Source organism: Gallinula chloropus (assembly GCF_964237585.1).
Source record: "Gallinula chloropus genome assembly, chromosome: 1".
Classification (NCBI taxonomy): Eukaryota; Metazoa; Chordata; class Aves; order Gruiformes; family Rallidae; genus Gallinula; species Gallinula chloropus.
This window is the reverse complement of record NC_140085.1, coordinates 116419543-116430669: the sequence shown is the minus strand read 5'-3', so window position 1 is coordinate 116430669 and position 11127 is coordinate 116419543.

Sequence of the window (11127 nt, the reverse complement as noted above, 5' to 3'; positions counted from 1 at the left end):
CCACTGGGGCATGCGCATGTGTAAGCTATATTTTTGTGAATAGGGCACTTAAAAGCTTAAGGTGTGTGTGTTCGTCTCTTTCTCTCTCTCTCTCTCCCCCTCTTCCCCCCACCCTGTATTCTACTGTCTTTGGTATTAACGTAGTACGGACTGTAAAGTTTATGAAATCTCATTTTTGTAACATAAGCTTAAAAAAAAAAAAACCAGAAGCCTCCAAAGCTTTCAACAGGGAAGCTTCACGTAAACTTTGTACTAGAATGTCCCTATCAAACACCTCTATTTTTCTACAATGATTGAATAAGCAGTTTAACAATGTATTTTGTGTCAATGATTTCAACTGAACTGGTAAAAGACAATTAAGAATTGAATGCTGTTAATTAACAATGGATTTTCAAGCCGTATATACTGAGTGGTGTTTTCATTAATGGTACATACCTTAACCTGGACAGTTCATGTCCTAATCCTAAACAATATACTATGAACTATAAGTGCCCTATGGGAATCTTTTTGGCAAATCACATCTAAGGAACATGAATAATGCACCGTTTTAATATAATTGACTACATAATTAATCAAGACCCATTACGTCTCTACAAAGTTCAATAACATATTTTGATGTCTTTTTCTCAGAGTATCTTGTAATTTCCTGGACAAAAAGAATTTACAGATATAATTGTGAGCTTTCAGTAGTCTACTGCAGCTCTCAACTCCCTTTTCCTTCTGAACAGAAATGCTGCAGAGGCGCTCGGTACAGATTTCATGCACAGTGTTCTCATGCACTGTCCTCTCTGGCTCCTTCTTACTTTTATTTTTCCTTTTTTTTTTTTTTTTAATCCCACACTAATTGTTTCTCCTGCACCCAAGTTTCCAAACAAGGTCTTTCAGGTGTTGGGAATAGACACAGACATACTGCTTTTAATGAAGCAACACAAATTTATACTGGGGGAGACTTTGACCCTCAGGGAATACTTGAAGATCTGTCTTATTATTTAGCAAGAAATACCAGCATTAAAATATATAATCTTACCAACATTAAAATATATTTCAGAAATTATTTCAAAATAAGCATAAAAAAAAGCAAACATCCTCTTAGCAGTATGCAGCTGTCATGGTCTAGATCTTTGCCCTAGAAAACCATGATCGTTGGCATTGATGTGAGCCCTCCCAAAAAATCTAACTTCTGTCATCAAGAGTTGAATGTCAGCCTCTAGGAAGGGTCTTGCTGCCAGCACACAGGTAGTGAGGATTGCACAGCCCTGCGTCAGAGCTCTGCACATCCATTGTAAGGCGGAGGAAGGAGATGGAGTACCAGAGAAAGGTCTCCAACAGGCAACTTCCAAACCAGGGGGGACAAGGTGCTGGAAAATGCATGAGGAAAACACCTAGTGGATGGTGTGAAGTTAACTTCAAGACAGGCTCTGGATTTAACCTGGTGCATGAAGGTGCCCAGGTCTGGGGTTTTCTGTGGTCTTCGTCTGGTGTCTAGTGTTAAAGAGGAAACTCAGACCTTTCAAAACCAGGGAAGAAATCCCTCTTTTCTTTTTAGCCACAGGGCAGAAGTTCCCATCTTACTGAGCTGCACAGTATCAGGCTGCTTAAGTGAGGGGAAAACCTAGATTCAGCTCTCTCCAGCCCACAAGGTTCAAAGACACACCCCACTTCTCCCAGGAAAATAACCCTTCCAACAACAGCCACTGCAGAGCCTCCTTTGCCAAGCGCTGACTGACTCAAATTCTCCTGCTAGCCCAAAGTCACTTTAAATCCTTGTGTTTTTTAAGGGAAGAATGGAAAGTTTTTCATTCCCTGGGTACATAACAGCCTTCACCCTATTGATCAGAGTCCACATGGACCAAACGGCAGACCTTAACCTGGGGAAGGCACGGTGCTCAGGTTTCTAACCTCCTGAGACAGAACGGCCAGCAGACAGCTGCTTCTGCAGAGATGTAGCACCACAGCCTTTGCTTACACTTCTGAATGCAACCTGGTACCGCATCTCCTAAGAGGGCAGCTCCTAGAAGGCCTGGGTTTGTCATGCTCTGAACACCACCCACCAGACCAACCTCTCCAGGAGGTGGAGGAAGGCCAAGTTGTTTTATCTCAGTCCAGCTTTGTTGTCAGACAGGTACAGGGGTGCACAGCCACTGAGAAGGTGCGTGGCATTATACCCAGAAACCCTGGCCAGCAGGAGGAAAGTGTATCTGGGACTCCTGTCTTTTGCAGACATGAGTTTAGGCAAGTGGTGAATTTATAGTCCCTCAGAATCACAGAATCACCTCCTCCAGTTATTTAATGTGGATGTGAATTAGAGGGTCAACACTGAACATGTAATTTGTCTTCATGGCAATGGGAGGATTGGACTCCTCAGGTAGGACATTTCTTAGCAGCTACCACCATCGCTTCTGACTGTGAAACACGATCTTTCTACTATTATGGTTCTCTGTGTCCATCAAAATATATTTCTTTTCAGAATATCAGACTCCTTAACAGCCACATTGCCTCATGCAGGCACTTCTTAGGCTATAAAGCAGACAAAATAAAACGAACAAAAGTTGGCTTCTCTTCTACTCTTGTTTCTTCAGCTCATAAACACGCTGTTTGGAAGCACAGGGTTGGAAAGAAGGCATAAATTTGGGCTTTGCGCTGTAAATAATTCTTAAATACAAGACCTGAAAGCTGTTCTTTATTATTGATATTAAATTACCCTCTTTTAGGCTTCCTGAGTGTATTTTAAACTTCGAAGATTTGGCTTTTTGGAGAGGACAGGTGGTGTGAGACATTCCAGGGCACGCTCCATTTTCTGCATTTAGTTCTAGCTTAATTCTGCCAATTTCCCTTTTTTTTTTCCAGATCCTCTTGATTTCCAGAAATTATAAAATCTAGTGACAACTTCAGTGTAACGGCATGCTTACTTCACCACTTGCCATTCTCCCATGTATTGCCTGTACACTGATGCTCTACTGGTTACACACAGATCGTGCACAGGCACCCTATCCAAAGATAGTGTGCTACAGAGACCCAAATATCTCGCTATTTCATCTCAAGAGTGAAATCTGTTTTCTATTCTGGGCAAATTCACAAGTATAAAACACAGTTCTTCCTTCATCCTCCCTAACTTGTGTGTCATCCACACAGAACAAAAACTTAAGAGTTTCAAATACCAGCTGCTTTGAGGTGTTTTTTTTAGCATGGAGGGTCGGGCTGGGGAGAGCTCTCCCCTCTCTTTTTCTTTCTTTTTGTAAATGAAAGGCAGCAGCTCCAAACTCACAGCTGCACCTCATGGGCAGTCCTCTGGAAGCTACAGGCACCATCCTGCAAACAGCTCACTTTGAAGTCTGTGTCAGTCACCCTTCCATGCCACAGAGCTGTTTCCCCTCAAGTGATTACATGCCGTCACTTGCACTGAGTTTTCTGGAATGTTTTACCTGAAGAATTGTTGGAGAACTGTTACCCCACCACACTCCCCTCCACATGCTTTTCACAGTCTGATGAGGACATCCTTTCACAGGATGAGTCCTTTTTCCAGCTCAAGAAAAGAGAATGCTTGGCACCCAGGCACAAATCCTCACGGCTACAATCCCTGACCGGTTCCCCAACATCACAACGAGGAGGACCCAAATTCCTCACTGAACCATCCATACTAAAGGATGTCTGATGCGGTGCTGGAGATGGCACCGTTCTGTTTCAGAAAGCATCATACTGCAACGCACAGCGTTCGATCCCCTCCACATGCACAGCGTGTCACATGCAGCCTTCTGCTGAGTTGAGGAAGTGGAGAGGGGAGCGTAGCAACGCTAGCAGAGATATTTCAACAACCAAGATATCTTCCCAAGAATGTAATCCTAATCAAATGAGATGCAAAATAAAAAGGACCATTTCTAAAAAAGATTATATCTTAATGAGAAATCTCTTATCTGAAAAGATCAGTAAGACTGAGGATGGGGAAGCCAAACTGTTACACTTTGAAGTCATTATAATGAATCTTGTTCAGAAGGTGATAAAAGTTATTTCCTTTCCATGGCAACATTTTTGGTTTAGATGCATGGGATGATAGAGCTAACCTCCTAAATCTCTGCTTGTGACTCTCAGAAATGCTGAACGTTTACCAGCTCTTACCAAGATCCATAGGAATTAGGAGGCATTTCTGTGAAGAAAGACCATATGCTCAGGTGACAAAGTCAGAGTGTGGTGCTGCCTTTTGCTCTTGCTTTTAGACTCCCTGGGAGATGATAGAGTCGAGAGATCTCCACCTTGCTGAAATGCCATCCACATTGAATACATGCTCAAGTCCTGAGGAACGCACTCATGTTGCAGTAAGCTCTAGGCACATATTTTTAGGCACCCTAGGGATCACTAAAGGCACTGTCAAATGGGCTAAGGGCACTAACAAATAAGAGTGAAAAACAGCTTGCCTCTCTTAAAGGCATTTTATTAAATTGGGTTAAGACATAGCAGTGGGTCAAGAATAGGAAACTGCACAGCCTGCACTTGTGCTGTAGCTTCTGAAGGAGAAAATGGAAACCATCACCTAGCAGAACCAACAACAATCTTCACTTCATGTAAGCTCAGTACTTAAAACATGGGAAAACAAGGCAACACACTTTCTAATCAAAAGGTTAAATGGTTTATATCAAATAGAAAAGATCCCTGGAAAGCAAAAGGAATGAGTACACATAACTGCAAAGTCTAAATATGAAACCCAATGAAAGTCTTGGCCAAAGGGCCAGAGGACTGGAATCAAGAGTGTAAAGCTAAGCCATCCTACTGACCATTTCTTACTTTTTATACATATTCCTTCTTTTTTTAATGCACAACATTACTATTAATAAATATATAAAGCATGACCAAATCTATTGCTTAAAAAAGTTGGCAAACCAAATCAACAACCTGTGTAATGAGCAGAGACAAGGAAGAGAATTAATCACTAAACCCCCATTCAGCACTTCTTACCCGCTGTGAAATGTGTTAAAGTAATACCAACAAGAGACAACGTTGTTTTCAAGCTTACTGAATTCAAAAGAAAGAGGAAAAATGGTCAATGCACAAAAACCAGTGTGCCTCTTCAAAACACCATCTTTAGGGTTTTTTGCCACCATCTACCTGACAAGGGAGAAATAAGCTGTATGCTAGTTAGTACTTACAGTTCCGATTGTGGAAAAGCCATTATCCCTTGAACAGCCCAATTTCAAAATGACCTTGAAGAAAAAAAATCACAGCAAGATCATGCAATATAATAACTAATACATGTAAAAAGAGTTTCTGCTTAGCCTAATTTCCTAGACAAGAAACAGGAGAACAGAATCAGAAACAAAGAAAACTACCTAGAAATCTTCCTGAAAAGTGGCCGAGAAAAACGTGGGTTTGTTTCATAAATTTAAATAAAAATTTCCTCTTTAATCACAGTGGGTTTTCTCTCTTTGTGTCAATGTTGTGACTGATTTGCTAAAAATCTTGCATGGCCATAAAAATATGACCTTTCAAAAGTAATTATAGCTTTGTAAAGAAATAATTTATTTCCTGTTTTTAATTAATTTTTATTGAGTAATCTGTGGATTAATACTGATAAATAGCATAAGATCTATATAGTGAACTTCTTCAGAAAACAAATTTTTAAAAAATTAAAATGTATCATTTTATAAATCAGAAGGGAATTCTCCATTCACAGAGGGGTTTTTTCTCACATTTCCAGATAAAAAGTAATGAAGCATTTTGATAACAGAACAAAATGTTTTGTTCAGCTGGAGACTTTCTTGAAATAGTTTGAAAAATCCTTGTTTGCTCATCTTTGCAGAGAATGAAAAAATCCACACCAGCAGATTAGTGTCAGTTTGCCTACTGCAAAAAAGAAGAGGTATTGACTTTTTTTTTTTTAATAAAATGCACAGCTGGAGATACCTAGGAGTGAAGAATTCTGCCACCAAGCTCACCCTTACAGTCCGAGTCAGTCATTGCCATGACTCTAATTACAGTTAAAATTAAACTATTTCCAATACAACATTCTGTACATTTTCACAAAAATGGACTTGTGAAGTGCTTGGACAAAAATGTCAAGGGCCCACCTGGGCTTTGGGAACTGTGGGCTCAATTTCCTGCTGTAACTGACTCAGACAGAAATTTTCAACCTTATATTATCTTAAACACAGAATCTTTTTACCACCTCAGCCTGATAACTGTGTTCTTACTGTTGCTTTTGATACATACAGTGAAGAAAGTGGCCCACTTTTCCTAAGGAGCAAGCACCTGTCTGATGGTGAACACTGTGACCTTGTTAACAAGGTTTTTTTCTTGACAATTCAAGTAAGTAGTTATGGTGGTTTGACCCTGGCTGGAGGCCAGACGCCCACCAAAGTCTCTCTATCACTCCCCTTTTCATCTGAACAGGAGAGAAAATATATATTGAGAGGCTCAGGAGTCGAGATAAGGACAGGGAGAGATCATTCCACAATCAGTGTCATGGGCAAAACAGACCCAACACAGAATAAAAAACAACAAAAAAAAAAAGCCTCTGATTTATTACACTACACACACACACACACACACAGAGAAACCAGAGTAGGAAAATGGGAAGTAAAGCCAGATCTTAAAACACCTCCTGCCACCTCTCCCTTCTTCACAGACTTTATTCACTATTTCCTCTCCCTTCTCCCACCCAAGGGTGGCATGGGAAGGGGAGTCCTGGGGTGGAAATAGAGGGGTTGGCCAGTTCATCCTGAGGTTTTTTTCCAGCACTCCTCACACCCTTCCCCTGTTCCAGCGTGGAGTCCCACTCACAGGAGCCAGTCCTCCATGAATTTCTCCAACGTGAGTCCTTTTCCACAGGTCTTCAGCTCTTCAACAGCTGCCCCAGCGTGGGTCATTTCTATGGGGTGCAGTCTCTCAGGCCAGGCTGCTCCAACCTGGTCCCACACAGAGTCACAAGCCCCCCTAGCAAACCTGCCCTGGCTTAGGCTCCTCTCTCAATGGGAGAGAGGAGCATGGCCAGAGGCATGGTCCTGCCAGGAGCTTGCTCCAATATGGGTCACAGCATCTTCCATATGTCTCCACCCACTCCAGCATGGGGTCTCTGCTCCCCGTCACCTTCCATGGGCTTCAAGAGGACAAGTGGCTCCACCATGGGTTTCTCCATGGGCTGCAGGGGCATCTTTCTCTCCGTCACCTGGAGTACGTCCTTCTCAACCTTCTTCGCTGACCTTGGTGCCTGCACAGTTTCTTACATCTTCTCACTCCCTTCTCAGGTGGCAAAAAGCAGCTGCTTGCAGTGGGGTTATTTTTGCTCTTAAATGTGATTCCCAGAGGTTCTGTGATCGTCGCTGATGGGCTCAGCCTTGGTCAGCATGGGGTCCGGCCTTGAGCCGGCTGGTGTTTGCTCTGTCGGGCCTCCAGAGAGCTTCTGGCTGCTGCTTGCAGTAGCCGCCGCTGCAGCCCCCCTTCTCCACCAGAAACAGTAGCAGCAAATAACTGACATGTTTCTTGGAAGCCCTGGTTAGACCCCTCATAACGGGAAATATTTTCTTCTCCACTTACCCTTTGGTAATCCTTGCTGCAGGTAGCTAGCTGGTAACAATCCCTCAATGTTGCCTTCCTCTCAATGTTTTCTGGGCGGCACAGGATAAGCCTCACATGGGTGCAGTAAGGACAAAGACAAGCATCTTCAACAGTTATAGATTTGTGTGGCACTTTCTCACATTCTATCAAACTCTATTTCCCTTTATACTTTCCATAAATATTACAACGCTAAAGTCTAATGTAACATACTATAAACAGATTTCTAATCAACAGGTATTTCTTTCAATGTGCTTATATTTAAGCAAATTTTAATTTACCAGAATTCAGTGTTCTCAGTGACAGCTCAGCTTTTTATTCCATTCCCTGTCCCTTGCCTCATCATTCAATTTTGCTATACCAAGTTCTGGTTGGCCATTGCACCCCATCCCAAAGCAAATGTCTGTTTCTCATTAAACAGGGTCTTTATAACTGGATTTTTCTGAAAAGCCAATAAGAATTAACTCTAACTCAACCTTATTTGATCATGATTTGAAGAGTGAAATAAACTGAATTGAATTAAAGCCTTTTACATTTTGAGCAAGTACCATAAACTGATTCATTGCAGTCAAACTAATCCACCTCAAATTATACCATTAGCTAATTTAGACTAACTTCCTGAGTAGACAGTGTCAGTTATAAAACTAGAGACAACAGATGGATAAATAAGAAGGGAAAAGGAAGCGATGCAACATCATTGTTAAATTGGGTAAGGCTTCAATACGGTCTAACCAGTATTAAGGGGTTTTAGCCATCACAAAAATATAAGCTACAAGGAGGAAGATTAAAGCTATACATGAAACTGTTGTGTTACTATTTATGGAGACCTACTCTCGAGTGCAAGAGGGAAACACAAGGAAGATGAGAAGCCTTTTGATAGTTTCCCTTACTTTTTTTTTTTTATAAATTGCAATTAAATATGTATAAATTGTTGGGACACTAATCTGAGTTTTAGCAAAGTTGATCCTAGGGACAGTGAGGGCAGGACTGGATCAGAGCGGCTCCATGAAAAGATAGAATGGAAAGAAATGGAGATAGGAAGAAGAAACGGGATCCAAAGACTGACACCCGCTAAACTCCCACGGAGAGCTCTGGAGGGACTGAAGTATACCCTTGTAGAAATGCTGATTAAGCAATTCTAGAGACCTCATCTCTAGGAGACCCCATAGAAGAAAGCCAAGGGGCAGGGAGAATTCAAGGCCACGGTGTTTTGGTGTTGCAAAGGCCCCAGCATGCCTCCAGCATGAAGGCTGGAGGTGGACGGAGCACTCATACAAGATTTGCTTGGAAAGCGACCTCCCCATATAGCCATGAGGGTGTTTCTACTCTAAGGAGAGAGTGGGACAAGGGACATCATGGAAAGAGAAAGACGCCAGTGACAACAAACACAACACTCAGTGAGTCTGGAGATTAATGGGAGAAGGAAAATTGGGCAAGACTGCTCATGCTGGGATAAACAGTCCCAAAAGGGGAGGTGGAATAAAAATGTGTTTGAAACATCAGACAGGAGCCCTTTTAGGGGTAAAGGAAGGAAAAGAACAAAAGAAAAGCTTTTTCTACCTTTCTATGAGCTGTTTCTTCTGTTCCACAGAGTTTCAGATGTTTTTCACTTTTTGCTAATACTTGATTTGCATTTGCTGTCCAAATGGACAGGGAATGGACTTCAAACTACTCAATACTCTGATTATTCAGATTGAATGATTGGATCAAAATAATTGGATTTTTTTATAAAAATCATTGAAAGTAGGCAAGAGTTTAAGCAAATTCAATGTACCAAAAGGAATGGAAAAGAAGGAGGAAAGAAAAGAAGGGGGGGGGGGGAAGAAAGAAATAAGAGAAAAAAACCCAACACAATCCTGAGAGTAGGAATCATTAAAATACATACCAATCCCCACACCTGACTACTAACACATATTTTTTTTCTTACTTTGGTAAATAATTGAAAGTCAGTTTCTATGATCTTATTTTGCTATGGAAGCAAAAAGGAGGAGAAATAGCATTAACCATAATTCAGGTTCCTGCTGATATTAAAAACCTGAGATTGCTCAGCCATAGCTCTAAAAGATGTTGATAGATCATTATTCTCTTTATGCCAAACACTGTATCACATTAGATAACTTCTGTAAAAGGACCAAGTATAGCAAAAAAAAAAAATCATCAAACTCTTCAGAGCAAATCATATTGCACAAACCCAACAGTTTATCTTACCCAACCTGTGAGCCTACACCCTACAAACAACACGCGCCTGTTACTAGTGTAACACCCTCCAATAACGCTGCTTGTGGTTTGCTAAAATGTGCTGGGAAAAGAGCAAGGTGGTCACGTTTTCATCAACATTTTCACTTGAATTCTGTGATTTTTTTTTTTCAACAAGAATGGAAGGCCTCATGACACCAATTTAGGCAATCTTATCTTTAAGCACAGGAACGGATCTGTGCATTTAAGGCTATGGGTGTGCACAAATACCTTTCCCAAATTAGAGGCTATGAACACTGGAAGAGCTACTCAGCACATTGCGGGATCATCTTAAAACCATTTGGTTTTCTAAATGACACATCACTGAATTCCACTCAACATGGTGGACTCCAAAGCTGTTATATTTAGTCCTCACTGAACAATAATAACCAGGGTGTGCAAGTTACCAGTCGAATTCCAGAGACGTGTTCCTCAACCCACTGTCTGCGTGTAGCTGTTTGCTCTTCAAGAGCTTAGCGAGGGGATCCACATCTCCCGCCAAGGGAGGGATGCTCTTATGCAATGACCAGCAGCCATCAGCAGAGCTGGCTGAAATCTTCCTTGGCAAATTTTCTTCATTTGGAAAACAGAAAAAAAAAAAGAATTAAAATCTCTGTTTTGGTAAGACTCTCCTGGTTCTCAGTGAACAGAAGCAAATGCAAGGAGTATTTATATGAAATAATCTGTTTCATTGGGGGATTTTTAATTTTGCCTTGGTCTTGTCATGATCCATGGAAATCAATGCTTTCCTTTAAATTTTTTAAGACTCGGGTTACGTGGAAGCTGAAGGTTGAAGGCACATGCAGGAACCCCTCTATTCCAACTGGCACTCTGTACCAACGGGTCATGCTACTGCTGGTTAACAATTTACCATAATACCATTCTGTATTGTTATAGTAATACTGAAAAGGATTTTTTTTTCTTTTTTTGTGGTGAATTTTTCTCCTATAAACTGAACTTCAGGTCAGAACTGCTTAGACGTATGCCAACAGATTTATTTGACTGTTGCTGTAAAGCAAAGAGGGACCTATCGGCCAGACAGATCTTCCGTCAGTTGTACTTCACGGAAAAAAACAACCCAAACCCCAAAAACCTGTTATTACTCAAGCTCATCAGCACAGAAGCTTTCCTGCTGAGCCTGCACTATTTTTCTTTTTCCTCCATATTCTTGTCCAGAGTGAATGATTGGGAAAAAAATAAAAATGGTTCCTGCACATAGAAAACTACAATTGTATCAGAACAGTAGATGGATTTCATAAAGTTTTTATTTCTTCCTCCTTTTTTTTTTTTTTTTTTTGGCCTCACTTAAATTCTTTACTTTCTTTGAGCTTTATCCACTCCACTTTCTTCCTG